General features: G+C 37.3%; 1 protein-coding gene across 2 annotated transcripts in view; it reads right to left on the reverse strand.

Moving 5' to 3' along the window:
* The window catches only part of XKR4 (XK related 4), a 437767-nt gene that overhangs the window by 102435 nt on the left and 312064 nt on the right, over positions 1-23268 (reverse strand). The gene's annotated exons all lie outside the window — the stretch shown is intronic.

Below are 23268 nucleotides of genomic sequence, written 5' to 3' on the forward strand. Positions count from 1 at the left end.
TCTGGGGCTTAAATAAGCAGGAACAGTGTAACTGTGCAAAATATTTTCAAATTAAACTGTCCTTCAATTGAACAAATAAAAAGCAGTTAAGTAGAAACACAGTGGGGTTAATCTTCACCATGCTGAGTGGGTGGATATCCCATTACCATGAGCAGATTTACACATGTAAGTCCAATACATCCACAGGAGACTCTTTGCAAGCATTGTATGGTGAATAATAATACAACTAAAATCTTAGGACTGTTTGTTCTGAGCACGTAATGAGATGTAGTTTTTGTCTTTACATCACCAATCCCACAATGGAATCATGGCTTGTATGCTATGATTGAATTTTACCCAATTAACTAATATCTAAAAAATCTTGAATTTGCCTATATGTGTGTGTATGTATATATGTGTAAATTACAGACAAAAGTTTAGTATTAAGCACAAACAACCAAAATGATGGTTTTCAAATTCACATTAAGTTCTTTCATGAGATATTTTTTCTTGAGTCTCTTTTCTTTCTTTCCTCCTTCTTTCCTTCCTTCCTTCCTTCCTCCCTCCCTCCCTCCCTCCCTCCCTCCCTCCCTCCCTCCCTCCCTCCCTCTATCTTCCTTCCTTTCTTCCTTCCTTCCTTCCTCTTTCTTTCTTTCTTTCTTTCTTTCTTTCTTTCTTTCTTTCTTTCTTCCTTCCTTCCTTCCTTCCTTCCTTCCTTCCTTCCTTCCTTCCTTCCTTTCTTTCTTTCTTTCTTTCTTTCTTTCTTTCTTTCTTTCTTTCTTTTTTCCTCTCCCTCCTTCTTTTTTTCACAATACATCATCTGTATATTATATTGTATATTTGCCAATCCCCAATTCAAGTCTCTTTCCATCACAATTTATCCCAGCATTTAATTTTTTCCCACTGGTAGGATTATTCAAATTAATAAAAAGTTAAACTAGGAAGACTCCCTTCACAGCTGACTCAGTTATGTTACAAGTTTTAGAGAACTGAGAAAAAATATACTTTAGTTCACTGTTAAATGTATTTAATGTATATATAATTCATATTTCATATTACTTATATATCTTTTAAAGTAAGCTATTTTAAAAAAGAAGCACATTATCTTGAATTAGAGTTTTCCTTGGTGACAGTCAAGTATTTAAAGAACTAGACGTGCTTTTTATCACTTCCACTCTTCATTGAAGAAACATTTATTGACTGTCTTCTCTACATCATACAATTAGCGTCCTTCTTTCCTTTTCAATCCTTTAGATTGGGCTTGCCCTTCCAAAGGATTTCATTCCTTTAGGGGATATGTTTTTTCCCTTTGGAGGGATGGCAATGCCTTTTTCTCAGTGGGAAAATACAGACTTATAGAAACTCAAATTTCTCTTCAGTTACAAATGACTATCAATAGAACCATGAGATGGGAGACTTCACTTAAATCAGTAGTCTTAAAAGTAAGAGTATGTACAAGTAAATAAACTCAAGTTAATGATTTGCTATTATTTTCTGTTCCTATTTTAACCATTGTTTAGTCAGAGTTATAATAAAAGAACTCCTAGATTCTATAAGCAGATGACTGTGAAGTGACTTCATTTAGTGAATTCTGTACAGATTAATAAAAAAAATTCTGCTATGGTGTGTTATAATTCCAAGGCAATGCTTGTTAGTTAACTAATAGATATCATGTATAAGTGGAACATAATGAGCAAACCAAACAAATGAGCAAAATAGAACCAGAGACATGGAAACAAGGAACAGAATGGGGAGGGGGGATAAGGGAGGAAAGAAAGGGAAGGGCCTAGTTAAAGAACAAGTATGAATGACACATGGACATGGACAAGAGGGTGGGGATTGACTGTGGGAGTGGGGGAGGGGGTGAAGCAGGGGAGTTGTGGGGGGGCAGGAAGAGAAAGGGGGGGAAATTGGGATGACTAATAAAATAACAAAAAATTTTAAAAAGAAATTATAAACCAATTATTTTCATAGATATTTAGGTCTTTTCCTCTATGATATATTTTTGTCTCAGTGTTTTGGATGGGAAAAAATAATTCTTGGACTGGGAAAAAACACTACTACTCTGAGAAAAGTACCACATAAAATTACAAAATAAATTTGCATTGTGAATTTAAATATTAAAATATTCTATACACTATAAAGCAATGTTTCTTCAAGAGCCAGTTTGTCTTCTTGAAGATTGCACTCAGAGGGTGGGCAGTGAACAGTGATTTAGTGGTGATGAGTGAGGAAAGGTGCATGAAGAATCTGTCTTGCTGTGAGATGTCTTGGGTAAACCACAGGAAGACCCACATTGAAACATGTGTTCCATGATTGTCTTTTTCTTTGCCTTTCTCTGATATTAGGAGGGAGATAAAGTCAAAGAGGAAAGGAGGTTAGATTTTAGAGGGCCAAGTCTAGCTTTTTCATGGGAAAGTTGATCAAAATAAGATCAAGGGAGTCAAATAAGAAGGCTTTCTCGAAGAAAAGGGAACAAAAAGGATGTGATTAATATAATTTCTCTGATAAATGGAATTTTATTCATTTATCAGAACTTCAGATTTCTTCCCACAAATGTATTTTCAAATTCACAAAACAATATATAAATGTATGTTCAACTACCCACCACTTAGTTTACACTAAATATCACTGTCAATGCCTATGTAGCTTCCCCATACTGTCCCTCCACCCCCACCCCACCATTAATGGCCTTTTTCTAATTGGAGATAAAGCCAGACTGGATACCAGGATAACACAAAGACTAGATGGTTTACAACAGCTCAGGGGCAAAAAAAAAATATGCATGTATAGAGTATTTACTTTGTGTCAGATGTGTTTTAAGAGCATTACAAATATTTAATCTTCCCCAGAGACCTAGGAAGTAGGTACTGTAGTTCTCATTTTACAGATGAGAAAACTGAGGCACAGAGAGGTTAAAATAGTTGTCTTAAGTCATACAGCAAATAAATGATAGAGCTAGAATTCTGTCCCTTGCAGCCTGGCTCCAGGGCTTATGCTATCAAACACTATACTTTGCAAAGACAACCCTCCTCCTGTACTCACTACCTACCACACACACACACAAGTCCATGTTTAGATTGCAGCTAGCCTGCTTTTGGATAAAATTTAGCCCTTATAACCATAGAGAGGTGGCATTTTAAGTTATCAAAAAAGCTAATGCTACAATCCATAATATTATGTGAGAACTAGATTAACAATCAATGGGTTTGCTTTCCCAGTCCATGAAGAAAGAATCAGATGTCAGAATAGCTCAATTGGGCAACCCCCCCAAAATGCATAATAATAGTGGGTTTTCCTTGAGTAGTTTGTTAGCTTCTCCAAGAATACCATTAAATAAAAATATCAAAGGGAGTATATGATGATGAAGAAAGTATAATACAAAATGTATTCATGCTAATCACTGAAATGTATAATTTCAGATTACTGTATGTGGCAATAGTGTTAAAAAACTTTCACAGAGTTGAGAAGTTTCATACACAATCTATACACCAGATGTTTTTGAAAGTGTCAACAAAGGATTCACTTTAACAGTATAGACACAGGCATGCACACTTCATACTCAAAATAATAGATACCACATGAGGAGTCTTCAAGCTAAAAAAATAACCTACATTCTTGAAATTTCAGTAGGTCAAGGTAATTGCTATTTAGTTGTGGTTACTGATGTTATCAAATACTGGCACTTAAGAGGGTTTTGAGCTTTCACTCTGAATCCTTTTTAACTTGAAGTGAATTTGTATTCAATCTATATGTAAAATTACAAAGCCTAATGATGTTTTAGTGATTAAATAAATTCTGTCAATTAAAACCACTAAAAACTTCTATGTATGTATGTAATGCCAGCAGAGGCCCTTAGATGTTCTTTCTCTCTCCTGATAACATTTTGGCTTATCTCAGGGGGAAGACTAAACTTCGTTGTGAGCAATCCTAACTACTTCTCCACTTAATCAATGTCCAGTCACTTTCACTGCTTTTGTTTTATACACCTTTATGGATACTTTTTAAATCAAATTTTTATTTTGAGGTAATTGTATATTTGTATGCAGTTGTAATAAATACTACACAGAGATCCCATATGCCCTGTACTCAGTCTCCCCCAGTGGTAACAGCTTACCAAACTATATGTAGTTCAAAATCATGACATTGATACAATCAAGATGTGCTACAATTTCATCGACATTAGTTTCCCTCATATTGTCCTTTTATGGTTATACCTTCTTTCCTCTGTCTCTGCCTGCTCTTTGACTGCAGGCCACTACTACTCTTCCTTCATTTGGATGACCTTGGCAATTGAAGGATGTTACATAAATAGGATTATATGTTTGTTTAGCCATTCATGTGTTGAAGGAAATCTGGGTTTTTGAGTATTTTGAAGAAAGCTATTATAAACATCTGTATATAGCTTTTCATGTAAATATCGGTTTTCCTTTCTCTAGGATAAATGCTCAGGGAGTGCAATTACTGTGTGTGGAATTAACATAATTAGTTTTTTTAAGAAATTACAAAACTGTTTTCCAGAGTGACTGTACCATTTTAATTTCCACCAGCAATGTATATGGGATCCAGTTTCTTGTTATTCTTACCAGCATTTGGTATAATCACTATTGTTTATTTTATCATTCTGATAGGTATATAGTAATATTTCAAGGTGGTTTTAATTTATATTTCCTTAATGGCTAATGATGCTGAAATTTTCATGTGCTTATTTGCTGTTTATATATCTCTTTGGCAAAATGCTCTTCATGTCTTTGCCCATGACTTAGTTGGATTGTTTTTTACTGTTGAGTTTTGAATTCCTAGATACTAGCTCTTTGTCAGATATGGGGTTTGCAAATATCTTCTCCCAATTTTTAGCTTTTCTTTTTATTCCCTCAACAAGGTCTTCAATAGAGCAAAAGTTTTTACTTTTTATGAAGTCTAATTTATTAATTTTTTATGGATTTGCTTTTGGTGTTAAGTCTAAAAATTCTTTGCCTACCTCTAGATCTCAAAGATGTCCATGTGTATTTTTTCTGAAGGTTTTATATTTTGCATTATACATTGAAGTCTGTGGTCTATTGCAAGTTAATTTTTTTGTAAGTTTTGACTTGAGTTGATTTTTATCCCTATGAATGTTCAGTTGCTACATCACCATTTATTCAAAAGGCTATTTTTAGTATATCGAATTTCTTTTGTTCCTTTGGCAAAAATTAGTTGGACATATCTGTGTGTCTATTCTACAAGAGTTCCATTGGTCTATGTACCTATTCCTCCATCAATATCCCATAGTCTTGATTACTGTGGTTATATAAATACATCTTAAATCTTCTTAGACTGACTTGTCCCATTTTATTCTTAATTTTCAAAAATTGTTTGAGCTATTCCAGTTTGTTTGCTTTTATGTGTAAATTATAGAATAATTTGGCTTTTATCTTTTATTTTGTATTCAACTATAATTTATTAAGGACCTATTATAAGCACAGGTGGACAAAAGATACAGTTTCTGCCTTCAAGAAGATTACACTCTGAAAATACTTTTTAAGTATTGGTTTGATGTGAACTGAAAATTCATAACACTTTATATCATAATCAGGATTCATTAAGTCATTTACAGGTTAAAATAAAGGGGCTAATTATGCACAAATGTAAGGTGCTAAAATTGAGCCTGCTAAATCTTTTTCAAATTTACAGGTGCATAGGACTGGTGATAATGTGACTTAAAAACAGAAATTCATGTGGGAATGACTGATGATTTCTAAAAGTGCAAATTCAGTAACAAAAAAATGACGTAATTGCCTCAAAAAGCTGCTTCAACTTCATTTGCATCAGTGGAAGGAGGGTGTATAGCTAGAAACAATCTTGTTGGGATTTTGATAGGAATTATATTAAACCCATGTATCAAACTTGGAAAGAATTGACATTTTTACAATGGTGAGTTTTAAAAATGATGAACATGGTATACCTCTCCATTTATTCAGATCCTCTTTGCTTTCTTTCATCAGTGTTTTGTGATTTTCAGAATCAAAGTCCTCTAAATGTTTTGTTAGATTTTCACTGAAGGAGGAGGGCTGCTCTGTGACTGCCATGTGGACATGGAGGTCCAGGCTCCACAGGTGTTCTCTACTGGTATGGACAGGGGTTAAGAGGATGAAACCGATTCCTGCCTGGTGGGGAAGAAAGTCCAGGTTCCCTACCCATCTTTTCTAATACCACTGTGATGGAGTTTGGGGCAACTTGTTATAGCCTAATGAGGACAGAAGTCTAGGTTCCCCATTTAGCCTTGCTGGCGTGAATAGAGTCGGAATGGGAGTATTAGCTCTGGTGCTTGACTGGAGTAGAGCAGTTACTGCCTAAAAGCTTTCTGTCTTGTCAGGATACCCCAGTCTTGAAGTTTGAGCTAGAGATAGCATTTCCAGCTTGCCAGGCTTAAACTCTGGGGCATATGGGGCACAAAGAAAAGTCAGGGAACTCACTACTGTGTTGTTCATTGTGTACCAAGGTTCCTATTTACAATGGTGAGTTTTAAAAATGGTGAGTCTCACTTATTTTCTATACCTTTCAGAGCATTCTAATGTTTATTTTATATATGATGTACAGGGTAGTTGTACTTTGTAAGAATAGGGGCGTATCTACCCAGAAGTAGAAGTCTTACAAATATTTTTAAGGCACAGTAAGTTATATAAACCACATCCAGGTTTCATAGACAGAAAAAAATTGCGCAATGCTCTATTTGTCTCAATAAAATTCAGTTCACACAAATGATGATCTGGACTTAGAGACTGCCTGTAGCAGCCCCATTATGAGAATCTGAGTATTGGCCTTTCAATTAGCTCATCTGAAGAATTGAGATAATGATGCTATGCTACAAGAGAAGGGGCCATACCTCTTATTCACCATTATGAACTTGCAACACATACTAAGGGCTTCATAAACATGTTTTGGAGGAATAAACAAGTGAGATCTCTGGGGTGATATAACCATTAAGAAGGTAGAGATTTTTGGAGATAAGACATTTGTTTGAGAATATTTGTTTAAGAGAGCCTATGTAGTTGGGAATAACTAAGTCCTTCTAATTGAATATAGACGATTTCAAAGAGCTTATCACACAGAGTGTGTATGACAAATAAACCTTTCTATCATATTAATTTAATAAAGAAGTGGAGAGAATTTCTACCTTGTGTTACAGTTTTTGTAACCAAAATTTTAACTTATGGTTAAGAATAGATTTTAATTAATAGCATAAAATATATCAACTTTTATATACTTGCTTATGTCCAACCACATATGCATTAAACACATCCTTTTTTTAACCATTGTGGTAACAATCCTCTAATATATTTTTATTATGAGCACATCTCTTCCAGTAATTGAATGTCTATTCCATATACAGTGGGGAATTGTTTACAAGTGTTTTAAGGTAAGTGCTGCACATCAAGTTCAATAATGCTGCTATTATCTAAATATATGTTTATATGAATGCAAAATGTAGTATTGCAGTAATAATCCAAAAGACCACTCCTAACATCACCATATTTTATATGGAGCACTGACCTAAGTTGCTTGTACTGCCTGTAAATTCTGGTGAATGATTTGCTGTGAATGGCAACGGTAGGCAGTGGCAGGAAATTATTATTCCACAGGTGTTATTACATCATCTATGCATTTACAGAAAGTCAGTCAATATTTAAAAATCAATTTATCTGTATGATAGAGGAGCACTATTCTTTTGTCTACAGGCACTAAGACTTTTGGACAAAAAGAGAGTGTATCCAACTGCTCAACTTTTTGGCACATTTGTGTTGGTTTCATGATTGGGCAATGGAAAACATCATCTGATTTCACACTGATATTATTCTAAATATCAGACTCCTTTTTAGTTTTGATCCACGTCTAACTTTTCTGGTGTCATTACTTGTTTACTCATTCATTCATTCAGTAATTTTAGTTGTTTCTGGGAAATTGAAGAAGAATACACAATTTTTCCTTTAAGCATATACAGGTTTAGTAAGGAAGATATAAATGTAAAAAGATAATTAAAATATGATTTACTAAATTTGATGGTAAATATAAGGATAGGCTCTTTGGGGCTTTTAATAGAGCACCAAATTCAGTCTCTATGCTTTTGTGTATAAGCTTGAGAGAGAAAGAGACACAGAGGGAGACAGAGAGAGACAGAGAGAAGTTACCTGAGCAGAGTCTTAAATACTGAAGAAAAAATTAGCCAGCAAAGGCGAAGGGAAGAAAAGGAATCAAATTAAGATTACAGAAGCAAAATAAAGTCTGCAGTTGTCCCTACCTGTATCTAACTTTGAAAAGTTATGTTCTTTTTGATTAAATAATAGACTTCTATTGCTGTGTTTATGAACAAATGCCTTTCTTACAAAAGTCTCTGTTTATGTTTATATCCCCCAGAGACAGTTTCAATCATTGATCTATTATTTATCCAGAGAACTCAAAGGAGTTTGGTGTTGCTGAGAAATCAAGAGGGATGTAAAATGTGATGGGAGGTGGGATGGGGGTGGAGGGCGCAGAACACTGAGGGCCTCTATGCTAGATTGAAAGTTTTAAGCAGCTGGGGTTACCCAATCACATTTAATTTTTAGCTTGGTGACTCTGATGTTTCTGTGCAAGGTGCTCATGCAGAAGCCTTGGACAGCAGAATGGCTATTACAGAGGATCAGCTGACAGCTATAAAGCCCAAACTAGAGAGCAGCAGAGTGGATGGAGGAGAGACAGAGGGCTTGAGAGATACTTAAGAGAGAGTCATCAGATCTCAGAGTTTGAATACGATGAGAGGACAAGGGGATACTCATCCCAGATTTCTGGTGTCGATGAGTAAGAGGGTGGCACAAATACGCATAGACTATGCAGGAAGATGTACTTTTAGGTTTGGACAAGCTGAATTAGAGGGGTCCCCAAGACATACAGTTTGAGATGTTAAAGGAAATAGAGGCTCTGGACTGAAGGTCTCCATCTGATTATTATCAGTCTTAAGGTAGTAGTTACAATACAATCAATACAGTGAGAGAGGCTAGTAGAGAGTGAACAGAATGGAATGAACAACTGGGCAGGCACAGATTGTAAGGAAGGTTAAATTCCCAAAGAGCCAGAAACCAACCTATAGATAAGCACGTGGATTCCAGATTTGTCATTGATGATACTTTCTGTGACTCTTTGAAATCACACATGACCTAACTTTGGGCTAGAATATGAGTTTACTGTCTGCCTCCAGAGGCCAGCCAAGTAACTTGAATCAGAGGCTGCTTGGTTGTTAGACAATAAATGACTAGCTACTGAGGACTCCTGGCTGATTTAAAGACAATTGGGGGTACCTCAGCTGTCTTCATTACAGAATACAGGTGGATGTTGCCAGAACTTCCAGTTTCATGAGAATTAAGATGTTCAGATTTTTATGTAAAATATTTTACTTTTTAAATCTTGGCAGTTAATTAAAATTTAAAACACTCTGCAGGGACCAAGGAGAAAATGAAAATGCCTGTTGTCTACCTACATACACTTGGTGCTCTCTGAAATAAGCAACTTTGATTGAAACGACAGAATAATATTGAGGGTCAGGAAGTTGTGAAGTCCCATTCACGGGGAGTGCATTCCATCAATAAGTCCTAATGTGTGCCACATTTAAGGAATTTAGTGGTGAATGAAAGTAAAAAATCCTGAAAAATGAATTCCATATTAGGAGCTTTTTTCCCCTCTGTGGTTTTCATTTTTGTGATATTGACATGTGGTTGAAATAAACCTCAGTGTTTGTGGTAGAAGAACCAGGCCAGCGCTTGCTGCTGGTGTCAGACTGGTTCATATTTAGCTTTGCCACTTATTTGATGCCACATATTTGGTTCTGCAACTATTAGAAACAGACCTAAGAAAACAGACTTTAGAAAGGTCCTTGATTTCTCTGTTTCTGTTTTACTGCCTGTAAAATGTATATAATTATAATACCAACTTGCAGAATTATTGTGAGAATAAACTGAGATGATGTCTATGAAGTGTTAAGCCCCTGTTCTGGCTTATGTTACCTAAGAAAGTGGTTAGCTATAATAATGATTATGACGTCCAACTTGGCAACCTGCCCATGTATCTAAAACAAGTGATTTTATAAGGCTTACAGAATCTAAATGTGACTTTAGATCATGCAAGTGTGAGCATCCATTTAGGAGGCAATCCTATGTGTTTGAATGCTGCACTTTAAAGAAATTGATTCCTGGATCCAGGGCAATCCCCTGAAGTGATTCTAAGCAGGTGCAAAATCAAATTAATTGCCAATCAGTTGCATATGCTAATACAAATAAGATCCCTCAAGCTGAGCTCCTGGGAGGGCACAGATGTGTATTTTGGATCCTGTAGGGTTTGGGGGTTGCTCTCAACTATAGAGCTGCTTGGGAGAAAAGAGGTTTGCTCCCATTACCACAAGCTAACACCTCCTGTCTTTCAAGTGAGCTGAATAACAGAAAAATCTCTCCCTGACTTCCTGTGGTGAGGCGTTACAGTTGATATCATGAGACAGAACTTGTGATTTTGATTGGATCTGACAACAATTATGCATGTCAAAAAGTCTGTCTTATGATATAAAGAATTTTTTACTTCAGTGGGTATTAATTAAGCATTTTCCTATGCACCAAGTGCTGAGCCAGATGCCGGGTATGAGAGCGAAATGGACAAATTCTCACTCTTCCTGGAGTTTGTAGTCTAATGAGGTCAGGCTGTTAAGCAAGAAATAGTGTAAGTTCAGGGCCCTAGTATCACACATAGAAGGAGCACTTAGCTTAATCTGAAGAATAAGCAGTGGCTTCCCAAAGGCTGTGATGTGAAAAACTGACTTTTAAACTTCAGCAGCAGAGTAAGCCAGACAAAGAAAGGTGATGAAAACCCCAAGATGAATAGGAACAAGGGTTTATTACAGTACAAAGTTAAGTAAAGTGTCTTTTGACCCTGCTGGTCACTGTTTCTTAATTATATGTCAAAATTTGGTTTTAGGATAATTTTCAAGGTATATGTTGTTGCTGATTTAATAGATTATATTATTAAAGTATATAGTGAGTTGGAGCATTGTCTTGGACTTACTGCCATTTTCAATGAGCATTTACCTATCAGTTTCATAGATCTCAAAGATACTTGTATGTGCGTCAATGTTGCAGGTAGATAACTCACCTCCTGTTCACCTCTCTCCCTCCCATTGGCGCTTCTCATTCAGCTCTTGTTACCTTTTACTGAATCATTGCAATATTGTCTTCACTGATTTCCTTATGTCAAGTTTTATTTTTTTCCCTACTTCAATTCCTCTTATGCTTTGTTATAAAATTAAATTTCCTGAGATACAAATTATGCTCTCACTTCTGTGCTTGCAGTTTTTCATGGAATTCCCACAGGCTGAGATGTTAGTAATGAACCATTCAGCACAGCATTCAGAGCCTTTCATGTGACTCTAGCTGACCTCAGATGCTCTTGCATGACTGCTCTTTGGGCGTCACCATAGGCTGCTGGTTGTACTGTTTTCCCATTTCGTTTGCTTTGTTCATAACATCTTTCAGTTTCGAATGAACTTCCCTGGTCTGTACATGTTAAAATACACACTCATGGACCAGCTCATGCTCCATTGACTCTGAAGACCTCTCCCAAATTTTGTCACTCTCACTGTTGTATTTTCCCCTTCCTTTAAATTCTCAGTGCTATAGCCAGATACACAGTACCATGTGTGTATCTCTTGTATTGCTCTTGTGAAATTGTGCCTTATTAATGGAAGATATATATATATACTCTGATGTACTCAAGGTAAAGGACAGTATTCCTCAACTTTGCATTTTCTATACCTAATATAGGTGATTAATATTTATTGAAATCTATCAATTATACTACCTAGTACTTTTTTTTCATTGCTAATTTTATTTGAATTGAAAAAGACTCGATTTTATGTCTTGTATTTGGTATGGTCTCAATTTATGGAACCATTAATTTTTTAGCTTGTATATGTACAACAGTTATAGTTTTTAAATAATTCCATGTTTATTATTTTGTTTAATGCCCTAAGGCACACAGGACACTAATACATGTATCAATACAGCATATTTCTTGGTACAAGCCCAGAAAGGTGGAAAGGCTCTCCGAAGCTCAGAGTTAGCAAGGAACAGAGGTGGGATTGGAACCAAGACCTTTTTGTTCCAGGCCTGGTTGTTTACTACCTGCAACTCTTCTCTAGTGTGTCTTCTTCTCCTTCTGAAAACCCAGTTAAATGTAAATACTGTTACTGAAATCGGTATTTTCTCACTATACACAGGTGTGAGTTAAGACTGAACATGGTTCCTGCAGCAAGTTGGGAGGAGGAATGCAATTACCTGTGCAGCTAGTGAGTGCCAGTCTGAACCCCAGATGATTAGTCCAAATTATTATGCCTGTTCTGGCAGTCTGAATTTGTTAAGTGACTGCATTACCTAATTTTCTATGGATAATGTTGCACATGGACTTGCTGCCTGTTGAGCAGGAAAGAGGGAGAGTGCCGTGTGTGCAGATGGTCTGGGTGTTCTCTCTTGGTAGCACTATTCTTTGTTGCTGTTGTTGTGTTAGGCTTCAGAAAGAAGTGATCAGCAGCACTAGCATTTGCAGGCCTTCGCTGAAGCCCACTGGTTGGATGGAACATTTCTTTCTTTCTTTTCTTTTTTTATATACATCTCCCTCCATCAAGTAGGCTGCAGGGTAAAGTAGGAAGATCCCTGGACTTATATTTCAAGGATAAGTTTTAATTTTTTATCTATCCCCACCAATTAATTGCTTTGTGACCTTGAGCAATGGCTTGAGGTTCCCAAAGGGCTGGCTCTCTAACCTGTAAATAAAGTTATGATGAGAATCAGATAAGATACTTTATGGAAAATCACTTTAAAACTTTAAAGCACTTCCCTAAAGTGAGGTGTTATTATTATGAGAAGAGGGAAATAAAGCAAGGCTTTAATTCAATTGCATTAAAAAGTTTGAATTACAAATCTGATTAACTTATCTGTTAGTATTTTTTGGGGGGAGGTGCATTTTATAAAGCCAAGACAGCATAGAGTTTACTAGATTATTCAGAAGTAATACTTATAAATACTTTATTTCTCAACTTTATTAATCAGATTTAACAATTAAGTCACAAGGGATGATGAGTAGTAGCCTTCACAATCTATAAAGATAATGAACTATAAAAGAAAAATGTATCTTAACATACTACCTAAACAACAACAGCAAAAATATATAAATAAATTTCTGGACTTTTCTTGCTCTAGACCAGAAAGATAACATTGCTTCTTTTCATGCAAAGTCTTTTAAAATTGTGAGAGTTTGACTCAGTTTATTAATTTTTTTGCAGTCTTAGAATGATTTAATCTAAAATGCAACAACAGAAAATCTAAAACAAAAACCAAACCACACCAAGATAAATTCAAAGAAGGGATTTCTATGTTTATGGGAGTTCTTGACTAAAAACACCAAGGCTTTTTATTTACCTTTTGGGGGATTTTTATCTCAGAAATCAAGTAGCAAGAATCTCACTCTAACTTTCAAAGGACTTTGTGTTGATATTATCATGTTATTGCAAGAGCTGGATATAGAAGGAACAAATGAGAAGAAGAAACTGATGAAAAATAGGAATATTTCCAAAATCTTCTCCATTCTACTCTTCCAATTCTCTTAAGCATCCTGAGCAAGAAACAATAACCAATCCAAACCAAAACAACAACAACAAAAAACTTTCTTTAAACTTTACATAATGGAAAGAATAGTCAGTTACAGAGTTAAATGGGAAGCTGGACATTGCTGAAGAACAAATCAGACAGTTACTAATTTGTTAAGTAGAAGGACCCTAACTAGGTCTCAGGATATTATTTTATTGATTTATTATCTACTTAAGAATGTATCATTCCCTTTAGAAGCCTCAGGTACCAAACCTCAATTATATCATGCATCAAAAATATTAGAATACAACAGCAGCAATAATAAAACAATAGAAATAGTTAGAAGTAGTAGTGTGTATAGAATCATGGAGTCTAGAATGACCCATTTTAAAATATAAGTTCAATATATCAAAACACCAATGAGGTGTTCTCCAAGTTTTTAATGCAATGTCTCCTTCTTGGTCTCTGTACTGGTTAGCTGAGCTTGGAGCCTGTGCCAGGCATTGCTCTAGGTGCTTGAAGATACACAGTAAAGATAACAGTCCTGCCTGTGCTAATAGAATTTATATTCTATTGAGAAGGTCAATAAATACATCTAGAAGGAGAAGTATATCTGGCGTTTGATGGCAGTAAGTGATAATAAGAAAAAAGTAAGACAAACACTGGAGGAGAAACACGTCAGAGGAAAGGCCATGTTGAGAAGGTGGCTTTTGAGTGAACATGTGAGAAGGGAAGCAGCTGCCCACGGGCTGGGAAGGACAATCCAGGCAGAGGGAACAGCCATTGTTATGACCCTGTGGAGGCTGGGAGTAGCAAGGTTTGGGGTGGGTGGGTGACCAGTGTCCAGGGTACCTTTACTACAGTTGGAGCAGTGACTTTGTGTGGGTCAGCGAGGGCCTGAGAAGACCTGGGAGAGTGATAAAGGACTTGGAATAGAGGAGTGAGATTATCTGAGTTTCCATTTACAGAATAAATTTGGCTGTTTTGTTGAAAATAGTCTAAGGGGGCCAGGGCAGAATAAGAGTGACAAGTTAGACCAATTCCTAACGCTATTGCTAAGAATCCAGAAAAAGTCATTCAAATCACAATGATGGAAGTGGAGGGAGTAAGACACAATTGAATTCTGAATCTACTTTTAAGTTAAAACTATCAGGATTTACTGATGGGAGAGATTTGGGTGGGAAAAGTACAGTGGAGTAGGGGATAGAAGCAAGGTTTTTAGTTTGAACAACTGGGGAAATGAATTTGCTATTAAATGAGATGGGGAAGCATGAAAATTAACAGGTTTGGGGAAAACTATCAGGAGCTCATGTTAGGTCTGAAATGCTGTTGCTACTGATGGCTCTTGGCTGAATTCCTCTCTGGCCATTGCCTTCTCAGTGGCATACTGCCTTGATCCCATGAGTGCAGCCTGGATCCAACCCAATGGCTGCCTGAGATGGGGACAGTAGACCTCTTTCATTTGCCTTAATGAGAAACCACTTAATGGCAGCTACATCACCATTTAGCTCATTCCTTGGCCCAGTCTTATTCCCTCACCCCTCACAGCATCACTCCTGAGAGCACCCCCAAAAAACTTTCAGCATCCAAATCTCAGTCTGTGTTCAGAGGACTCACACTAACACGTCTTCTGTGGCTCCAAAAAATAAAAACTATGGTTTTCTTTTTGGTGTAGCTTATTCCTCTCAGAGTTATTCAGCAGCTGCTCTGCAAATAACCATAATGGTTATCTCCCCAACTAGATTACACTAGGCCCAGCAGTGCATTATACTTATTTCTATACTTTGCTCCTAAAAGATACTGGATATTGAATGTTTGTTATGTGGTCAACAGATAACTGTGATGTCCCTGAAGAGAAACTAGTATAAAACAAGAGATTTAAGGTGAAAAGCAATGCTTTTAAAATAAATTCAGATATATCTTTCTTTCTTTCTGATTCTTATATATGAGTAAAGTCATAATACCCTAGAGCTATTGCTTTCTTGAAATTTTTAAATATTATTTATTTATCTTTAGACAGAGGAGAAGGGAGGGAGAGAGGAAAAGAAACATTACGGTGTGGTTACCTCTCATGTGCCCCCTACTGGGGACCTGGCCAGCAACCCAGGCATGTGCCCTGATTGGGAATTGAACTGGCGACATTTAGGTTTGCAGGCTGGAGCTCGGTCTACTGAGCCACACCAGCCAGGGCTGCTTTCTTCAAATTTTGAGTGCTACAATTTTATTAGCATGATGATCAGCATTCAATTAATTGTTTTTTCTCCTCAGACCTCTACATTTGGATCTGCACTCTATCCAAAGTCTGAAAATAGAAAAATCTAGTCAACAATAAGCAACTATTTTTGTCTACATTGTACCAGAGAACATCAGATTTGACTGTGAACTGAATTAACCAACTTATGAAAGGTTTGGCCATTTAGACAGCCTGTGAAAAAAATAAGAGGAACATTCCTAATAAAGCCATGTGCTGAGGGCAGAATGGACTGCAAGGCATCATCTGGTCCACTCTCCAAAACTCATGCAACTCCTGAAAGCTGTATGAGGGAAAAGGGAAACCAGAGTTCACTGAGTGTTTACTGCACACCAGTAACATAGTGGGGGCTCTTGCATTAGTCTTGCTACAGTAGCAGTGGTTCTCAGCCTCAGCTGTGCACTGAATCACCTGGGGAACTTAAAAACCTCTGATGTCTGGGTCCTGTCCCTCACAGGTTCTGATGGATTTGGTCTTGGCTGTGGTCTGAACATCAGGATATTTTAAAATTTAAAACTTCCATAGATACAGAGAAGAGACTGATGGGGAGAGGTGTTAGGGGCTGGGTGAAAAAGGTGAAGGGATTAAGAAGTACAAATTGGTGGTTACCAAATAGTCATAGGATGTAAAGTACAGCATCATAAGGAATATAGCCAATAATATTGTAATAACTATGTATTGTATATTACAAGGTGGGTAGTGGAAATGTTGGGGGGGAACAGTTTGTAAAGTATATGATTGTCTAACCACTATGTTGTATGCCTAAAACTAATACAGATAATATTGAAAACAAACTGTAACTAAAAAATAAAAAGAAACTTCTGCAATGATCCTAATATGCAGATCAGTTTGAGAATCCTTGCTTTGTCAGGTAAAATATGTATTCTGGGCTAAACGCAATTGGATGAAAGCCTCTGGCCTGATACAATATAACTGAAATCAATTGATGGAAGCAAGTTGCCTGATATGACCAGGCCTCTGTGCCCTGACATCATCCCCTTCCTGTCATCCCCATCGTAATCCTCCAGCCATGATCATGAGCCAGCCACCAATCAACCAAGCTCTTCTCGCTGCCCACTAAAATTTGCCCCAGATCACTTTCAGTGTGTTGAAGTCGACCAAGTTTCCAGCAATAAATAGATCTCAACCAAATAATCTCCACTCAGATCCTGAGTAGTCCGAAGTCACTATAATTCTAGCAGGTGAGATTGTGGAGCGAGCTATGATTCATACCAGTTAAGAAATTAGCAGAATAACTAAGGGGGGGGCATTCAATTCAAACACACAGCCAAAATATCTTTGAAAGAGATTCTGAAGCTTCCTATGTTAACCCAGGAGCTCCTTCTATACAAACCTAAATGAAATAAATAACAACCATCCTTTACATAGCCTAAGTTAGGAGCCTTCGTAGCTTCCTCTTTCCATACTCTGTAGATTCATTTCTGTGGACTTGTCTCATTGGCCCGGTTTTCCAACCCTTTAATCACTCTCAGAGCATTCCTCTGGAGAGGTCTCCTAATTCTACATGTTCATTTAACTTGCAGGGTTCCAGACCAGGCCTTTAATTACAAATTTCACAGTGATGGCGGGAGTGGAATCATAATAACCTCATATTGCTTAGTGTTATGCTTCCTCCTAAGGAAAACATTACTTTGTTTTGTTGTGTTGGTGTTAGGTCCATATTACTCTAAGCCAGCAATTTTTAACCTTTCTCATCTCATGGCACACATAAACTAATTACTAAAATTCTGTGGCACACCTAAAAATATGTTTTTTACTGATGTGGCAAAAAATAGGTATAATTTTAATTCACTCACATTGGATGGGTATTGTGTTGGCTTTTGTCATTTTTTAATTTGATGATCCAAGGGAAAAGAGGTAAGTGCTCCTGACTGAACAGTCAGGTATTGCCTGTTTTAAAAACTCTTGCTGCCCACTGGTTGAAAATCGCTGGTCTAAGTGATGAGGTTGTAATCATTTTTATCAGTGTGATTATTACTACTAATAATGATGGCTTCCATCTACTATATGGGTATATGACAAGTACTGCACTAGAGGATTTTGAGGAGGGATAGCATTTAATTCTCATGACTCTGAATTTAAGCCTTATGTCCAAGGTCAGTTTTTAACTTGCAGGGCCATGATCAAGCCTAGATCTCTGACTCCATAATCTATGTGTTTTCACTGCATATCCACTGTCTCTAAAACAATTTTCTGATGACAGGCTTCTGGCCAAGATGGAGGCATAGGTAGACATACTGTGCTTCCTTGTACAACCAAAAGAAGGACAACAAATTTAAAAACAAACAAAAAATCCCAGAACTGACAGAAAATCAAACTTATGAAAGCCCGACAACTAAGGAGTTAAAGAAGAAACATTCATCCAGACTGGTAGGAGGGGTGGAGATGGGCAGCCAGGAGGAGAGGAGTTGTGGCAAGGCTACAACTGGAGGACTGGGGCAGGCAAGGCAGCAGCTTGTGGACAGGGCAGTGCCACATTTGCGTGCAGATAAACTGGGAGGAACAACTGGGGAGCTGGACAGATCACGCAACCCAGGTTTCCAGTGCAGGGAAATAAAGCCTCAGAGCCTCTGACTGAAAACACTTGTGGGGATTGAGGTGGCAGGAGAAATTCCCAGCCTCACAGGAGAGTTTGTTGGAGAGACCCACAGGGTCCTAGAACGTACACAAATCCACCCACCCTGGAGTCAGCACCAGAAGGGCCCAGTTTGATTGTGGGTAGCGGGGGAAATGACTGAAAACCTGCAGAGAGCTGAGCAAGCGGCACTGTTCCCTCCCAAATGCCTCCCCAACATACAGCATCACAACGCAGTGACCTGGGTTGCCCTGGTGAACACCTGAGGCGCCACTCCTTACTACCTAACAGGTGTGTTGAGACAAAAAAAAGAAAAAGAAAAAAAAAGACCCAAATGAAAGAACAGATCAAAGCTCCAGAAAAAATACAACTAAGTGATGAAGAGATAGCCAATGTATCATATGCACAGTTCAAAACACTGGTAATCAGGATGCTTACAGAATTGGTTGAATATGGTTGCAAATTAGAGGAAAAAATGAAGGCTATGAAAAGTGAAATAAAGGAAAATGTACAGGGAACCAACAGTGAAGGGAAGGAAACCAGGACTCAAATCAATGGTTTGGAGCAGAAGGAAGAAAGAAACATTCAACCAGAACAGAATGAAGAAACAAGAATTCAAAAAAATGAGGATAGGCCTAGGAACCTCCAGGACATCTTTGAACGTTCCAATATCCTAATCATAGGGGTGCCAGAAGGAGAAGAGAAAGAACAAGGAATCAAAAACTTATTTGAAAAAATAATGGAGAACTTCCCCAATCTGGCAAAGGAAATAGACTTCCAGGAAGTCCAGGAAGCTCAAAGAGTCCCAGAGAAGCTGGACCCAAGGAAGCACAAAACAAGGCACATCATAATTACATTACCCAAGATTAAAGATAAGGAGAGGATCTGAAAAGCAACAAGAGAAAAGGGGAGAGTTATCTACAAAGGAGTTCCCATAAGACTATAAGCTGATTTCTCAAAAGAAACCTTACAGGCAAGAAGGGGCTGGGAAGAAGTATTCAAAGTCATGAAAGGCAAGGACCTACATCCAAGATTACTCTATCCAGCAAAGCTATCATTTAGAATGGAAGGGAAGATAAAGTGCTTCTCAGAGAAGGTCAAGTTAAAGGAATTCATCATCACCCAGCCCTTATATGAAATTTTAAAGGGACTTATCTAAGAAATTGAAAATCAAAAACTATGAACAGTAAAATGACAATAAACTCACAACTATCAACAAATGAACCTAAAAAAAAAAGAAAAACAAAAAGAAACTAAGCAAGCAAACAACTAGAACAGGAACAGAATCATAGAAATGAAGATCACATGGAGGGTTATCAGAGAGGAAGTGGGAGGGGGAGAGACAGGGAAGAGGTATAGAGAGCATACATGGTAGGTAGAAAATAGACAGGGGGAAGTTAAGAATAGTTTAGGAAATGTAGAAGCCAAACAAGTTATACATATGACCCATGGACATGAACTAAAGAGGGGGGATGTAGGTGGGAGGGGTTGTGCAGGGCGGAGGGGAATAAAGGGTGGAAAATGGGATAACTGTAATAGCATAATCAATAAAATATATTAAAAACAATTTTCTAATCAAATATTAATTCTTTGAAAATTAGAAAATGAAAATGCTGTAGACAAGGAATTCTTCTGTAACAGTATCCTTTGAAGGAGTCCAGTATTTTCCAAATACAAAAGAGGATACTGCTTTCCCATAGCAATAAATCGTTGATGGATATTCAGATTTTTTTCTTCTTCATCTATAGATTTATCACCTGCCCATAACAGAAACTCAATAAATGCTTGCTGAATGCAAGGCAAGACTTAAGAATCTGTTTCTTTTCTCACATAACATGAAGGTAACTCAGCTGTTATGCATGAAGCTTCTGATATAATCAGGAGTGTTGACAACTGCAGTTGTTGACAGAGTAATACATTTTTTTTCCCCCCATCCCCATCTCTGCCATGTGTAGGCCTGGCCCTCCCCTATCTCAGTGTGGTGCCCACTGACGTCCCTATCTCACACAAATTTAACAGGGCAATCAGAAATTCTGAAGAGTAAAACTTTTCTCTTATGCCTTACCTAAATAATCTGAGATAAAATCATGACGTTGAAAAGTCGGTACATGTTGTTGTCTGGCATTTCTTTGTTAAGCTGTCTTTAAGACTTCAATTCTTTCTTCTGCCTGATCACAGACTATTGTTAGCTATGCAAGATGAGCTCTGCCTGTTTTGACAGAACTAAAGATTCTGAACAAGAAACAAGGAGAGGAGATGTGTGAAGCTGTCCTGCACATCTAGGCTCCTGTCCTGGAGGCACTTAAACACATTACTTTCTAGCACCTACCTTGACATGGCTGGAAAAAAAATATTATGATTAATACTAGAGATGGCTGAGGAAGAGACCCACAATGTGTTTACCCCCTTCCCAGCATTCTTATTAGATTTTTGATTCAAGATGGGTTTGTAAAATTAGGTGAGTAACTCCAGACAAAACAGTGAATCTTGTTGTGTTGTATTAGTACCTAAATAAGAAAGGCCATATGATCTCACCTTTAACTGGAACATAATCAACAAAAGAAAAAAGCAAACAAAATACAACCAGAGACATTGAAATTAAGAACATTGTAACAATAGCCACAGGGGAGGGGATAGTGGGGAGAGGGGTCTATAGGAGCTACTATAAAGGACACAAGGACAAAATCAAGGGGGAGGGTAGAGATGGGGGAGGGAGGTGGGACTAGCTGGGGTGGGGTGGAGGGAAGAGGAGAAAATGCAGACAATTGTAACTGAGTAAAAATAAATAAATAAATAAATAAAAGAAATATGGTATATTTGTGGTCAGCAGCCCCAGTGATCCTCACATCCTGGCTGTCATGCACTTGGGTAAGGCCCGATCCTTGAGTGAGGGCTGGACTTAATGAATAGAATACAGCACATCTGAGATTAGGTTATAAGAAAACTGTGACTTCATCTTGGGTGCTCTCTCTTACACCACAGATGAGACTGCAGCCACAGTCGACAGCTTTGCAATAAGCTCACGAGACAGCTGGAGACAGAGGAACTCAGCATAGTCATATCCTGATTCCTGTACTGCAGTAGCTATGGGATAATAAATATTTGTTGTTTTATGCTTCTAAGTTTGGGGATAATTTATTGAACAACAATAAAAAATTAATATGTTATTAAAGATGCAAAAGCTTTCCCTCTACTAAACTCCAACTTTGTTTTCTGTCCCTTGTCCTTGGTGATAAAATTCTCATGTGGCATTCACCAGATTTTAACCTATGTTATAAGTATGTGTCATTTCTCCTGTTTGTCTATAAACTTCTGGAGAACAGAAACTTACTGCTATTGATTGTTGAATTCCTCCAGGTCCCAGAAATGACCCTCATATATTGCAAATCTGAATAAATATCTGATTAGTAAGTATGTGAATAAATCTTGCCTTTAAGGACCAAGATGCAGCTGAGCAGCTTGATGTTAGACAAGACTTCTATTTGATCTGCTAACCATTCCCTTGATTCCTCATGTAGCTTAATGTATGAATAACTGACTTTCAAGCATGATCTCTGCTGAGATTTCTGCTGTAGAAGACACCATTAAAGCTTGGGTAAATGATGTGGCTCCATTATTTCTTTATGATGTGGGGAATGTACAACATGCCATCACAAATGAAAACATAATTTGTATTTCTACTATCCAAAGGACACGCTTTATGTAAAAATGAGTAATCACTTGAATGTATAAAGAAAATGAGCTTGTCTTCATCAGTAATGCATGAAACTGTTACCAATAAGCAGCAAAGCAGTATTTTCATGTAAAAATTTATGTTTATATTCCTGTCCCATATTAGCTTGTTATTCTTATCTTTTAACATAAATATAACTGGCACAGGAAGGACAAGAGGGTCACCGAGATCAGCTTGGGGAAGCGGGAACTGTGGACCTGGGATACACTGACGTTCTTTGTGTAACGAAACATGCCACTCTGGTTATTATGCAAAGTGATAGGAATTAGACTGAGTTTTGAAGGACTCAAACAGGGTTTTAAAATTGTTTATAGTAAAGGACATTTAAAGGATGCCCTTTTGCTGCCATCACAAAAGGAATTAATAGGGGAAAGAATCTTTAATTAAGCCTATCAAGGGAAAGTGAAGATATGTCATTGGCATAGAATCAATATAGCAACTGACTTCTTTATTTTCATTTCTTGTTACATAAAGTGGAAACAATCAGTAAAGCAGTGTCATACATATGACTATACATATATGTGATTTTTGTAGTAAATGTTAGTAACTAGAGGAGCTGTAAATGGCAATAAAATATTCCAGGGTGCAGCTAGTTTTATTTGTCTTCTGACTCCCACCCGCCAGCACAGACCATCACTGTCAATGACTTTGTTATCTGACTCAGACATGAGGATAGCTCCGCTGGTGGCTTTAATTACTTTTCATCAAAGCCACATTGAACAGTTTCAGAAATTTATTCTTTGGCTCCTAGGATACCTTAAAGGACAAATGATTCTCCTCTCTCCGTTGTTCATCAGAAATGGCAGGAAATCATTTGGGTTAGCCAACTTCAGTTGGGGTCTTTAAGAGCTGTGTGTGCATGGTGGGAATAGAAGCATGAGGGCCCTTCCTAAGGCTTCTCATGTCCTCAGCATGGTTCGTTTTTCCTCAGCCAAGATTCTCCAATTCAAATCAGGCTGACTAGCAAGAAGGTACTCGATGACTCTGGTTTCAGTTGTTTCAAATATTGTTTTATAAAAGAATTTTTTGAGGGCTTAAAATATTTCAATTTTATCTGTGACATACGGCCTCT

This window comes from Desmodus rotundus, chromosome 8 (genome assembly GCF_022682495.2).
Source record: "Desmodus rotundus isolate HL8 chromosome 8, HLdesRot8A.1, whole genome shotgun sequence".
NCBI lineage: Eukaryota > Metazoa > Chordata > Mammalia > Chiroptera > Phyllostomidae > Desmodus > Desmodus rotundus.